Consider the following 3,387-nt stretch of genomic DNA (forward strand, 5'->3'; position numbering starts at 1 on the left):
ACCTATTAGATATTTCAATAACAACTGAAAACCATCTTATCTTTGAAGTCACCTCCCCCTGCGTCCATCCCACTCTTTGCCTTTCTAACCCTTCTAAATGGAAACATTTCTGCTCTCTCTTTTTTTTTTTTTTTTTTTCCTTTTTTTGGAGAGGTTTTTGCCATAGGGCACGTGCATTCACCAGAAAGACAGAGACAGAAAGACAGAAAGCGAGAAATCACCCCCCAGGGGGGATGGCCACGCTGCAATCCCTTGTCCTCCATTCTCCTCTCAGGATCTTGGGCACGCACGCACACGCACCTGGCATGAGTTTAAGCCACCGGATCCGGGACTCTAACCTTAGTCGACTACATGGGAGTTCAGCAACATAGCCATAATGCTAACTGCTGGTCCCTCTGCTCTTTTTTAAAGCTAAACCCTTTATCTGTTACTTTCCCATACACTCTGTCTCCAAGTCAAGAACTTGCCTTTTCTGTAGTGGGATCATTCCTATTCACAAAGCAGCTCTAATGAAGCTGATGCGCGACGCCATGTCCTGCTGCATCTATAACCCACCTGCTCTACTCTCATATTCAAAACGTTTGTTCCTGAAAATTAATCTACAATCTGGACTGTTATCTCCAATTCTTTTTCAGTCATTTTCTTTTGAACCCACATTAGTCAGGTCTTCACCCCATCATTCCCCTGAAATAGTTTTCTCTTAAATCACCAATGATGTTCATCTTCCTAAACCCAACAGCCAATTTTTTATCCTATTCCTACCTCTCTGCAGTGTTTGACACAATCATCCATTCCCTCCTTCATAAAAAATTCTCTTTTCTTACTTAGTTCCCATAGCCATTTATCCTGGTTTTCTTATGACTTCACTGGGTGTCTTGGCTTCCTTTGCTGAATCTGCTTTTTCTTCCTGATCTCTAAATGCTGGAATGCATGAGGCATCGCAACCTGGCCCTCTTTTAGCTAAGCTCGTCCAGACCTTATGTGTGTTGTTTTTCAGCTTATAGCCACTTTGCTATCTGATCATTCCATTTAGATATCTAAAAATATGTCAAGTTTACATGTGCAAAACCACAATCACTGTGCCCCTTTTCTACCCCCCTCTTCCCTAGCTGTCCAGTCTCATTAAACGACAGCTCTATCTACTAAAATACTCATGATACAAATCTAAAGAGCATCCTGCATTTGTTCTTCACATCCCACACCCAAACCACCTTCAAATCAATGCTTAAACCTCCAACATAGATTCCAGGTCTGATCATTTACCAGCCACACTGCTGCTGCTCTGAGCCAACATCTTTTCTCACTGGGATTCCTGCAGGAGTCTCCCAGCTGATATCCTGCTTTCTTTTCTGTTTAAGAACCAAGAAAAAGTTTTATTTACAAAAGTTCTTATTTGACCAGTGGTGAGAGCCAAGGAACTACATACCAAGAAGCAACTAAGACCCCACTAAGTCTTTAAGCTAGTTCATACATGGGAATGACCAGATAGCTCTCATTATTAGGCTACAAAGATGTCCGTCCAAGTGTCCTTCGGTTGCACACGTAACCAAAGGGATTCGTGCAAGTGGTACCACGCTACTTTGAGATGCAGTTTAGTCACAGTTCTAGAATACTGTTCCCGGTCTCCCTTATATAGCTGTTCCACCATTTTTTACTGATTTATTGGCTTCTTTCTCTTTTCCTCCTCCTTTGTCAGTTTTCTTCTTTTCTTCTCTATTATCAACTTCCTTCTCTTCTCCTTTCTTGGCCTTTTCTACTCTACTGTCAGCTCCTTTCTCTCCACCATTGTTGGCTTCTCTCTCTCTTTCTCTCTGAACACTGATAGAAACTGCTTTATTATAGCCTTCCCGGTTTCAAGCAATTTCAATGGCAAAAAGTTGAATCCTGGGGGCAAAGATGGTGTTTTCCTGTGTAACCCTGAGAACAATCTAGTCGTAACAAAGTACCATAGTTGAACAAAGTACCATAGTTGAAGTCTTCTACAATCCCATCAAACTTCATGCAGAATGGCCTCTTCTTCTCTATAGCTGATTCTGATTTGACTTCTTTTGGGTCCAATACATCTAACCTGAGTTTCTCAAAGATTTCCTGGAACTCAGAGTAGATCTGGTCATCCACTTTGCAAAGTGAGTTTCAGGAACTGTGGGTCAACTAATGAAATCAGCTTATAGTAGACTTCAGCATGCTGCATTGCTCTCACGGCCCAAGCCACCTCAGTGTCGGGCTTCCAATCCATGTCCTTGGTCCACCTACACTTTGGGTATCCAGTACAAGCTCTACTTCCTCAGAAGTCTTCTACAGCCTCGGTCCTTAGAGAGGTCTCTCCTTTGTCTAAATTCTTTGGATCTCATGGTCTGACCCACTCATATCATTGCCATATGATTCTGCTGGGAGTGAAAGAGCATGTGCCATAGACACCAGCTCCCCAGAAACCCACTCATCAGTTCCACTAGTAGCCTCCATGCTGCAGCCCAGAAAGCTGGTATTCTGCTTTCATTCTTGCTCCCCCAGGGTCAGCTGTTCCCACAGCAGTCAGAAAAAGCCACTTGAAACAGAAATCCAGTAACACCTTCGTGGTCTCCTACAGCCTCAGATTCTTGAACCAGGCATGCAAACCCACAGCAGTCCAGCCTTTCTGCCTACTTCTCCATCCTTATCTCATGCTGCTCTTCCTCTCGCAGGCTCTCTCTGGCAAACTGGCCACTTTCTTCAGTGCCTCCAACATCACAACTTGTTACCAACTCACAGCCTTTTTACTTCCTGCACGTTCTACCTAGAACATCACAAAGGTGGCTCCTTCTCATCTTGTTCTCAGCACAAATGTCATCTTCTCAAAGACAGCTCTCCTGACGAGTCTATTAAAGTAAGCTCATTTATTAAAGTGAGCCCACTCTTTAATTACTCTACGTTCGTTCTTCACAGACATCTTACCACTGGAAGATATTGCACATTTACTTTTATATCCCTCCTACAAATTTAAGACCCTGAGAACAGGGACCTGCAGTCGGCGTAATGGCTATGTCACTGGACTCCCATGTAGTCAACCGCAGTTCAAGTCCCAGACCCAGTGGCTTAAACTCAAGCTGGACGCATGTGCTTGTATGCCCAAGATCCCAAGAGAAGAATGGAGAAGGGATTGTGGCATGGCCATCCCTCCTGGGGGGGAGTGATTTCTCACTTTCTTTCTCTCTGTCTTTCTGGCGAGTGCATGTGCCCTACAGCAAAGACCTCTCCCTCCCCCCAAATTTTTTTTAATTAAAAAAAGAAAAGGACCCTGAGAACAGAAAACTTGTCTGTCTAGTTTACTACAATAGCCACGTCACCGTTCATTAATTATTTGTGGAATGAATTATTATACTATAATGCTATTCCAAGTAGAATGGTAAT

The 3,387-nt window shown here is 43.4% G+C and overlaps 1 pseudogene; it reads right to left on the reverse strand.

Moving 5' to 3' along the window:
• Positions 1–361: 361 nt before the first annotated feature.
• Positions 362–3,021, reverse strand: LOC102472922 (protein PBDC1-like; annotated as a pseudogene).
• Positions 3,022–3,387: the final 366 nt, after the last annotated feature.

Source organism: Tupaia chinensis, unplaced genomic scaffold (genome assembly GCF_000334495.1).
Source record: "Tupaia chinensis unplaced genomic scaffold, TupChi_1.0 Scaffold000097_1, whole genome shotgun sequence".
Classification (NCBI taxonomy): domain Eukaryota; kingdom Metazoa; phylum Chordata; class Mammalia; order Scandentia; family Tupaiidae; genus Tupaia; species Tupaia belangeri.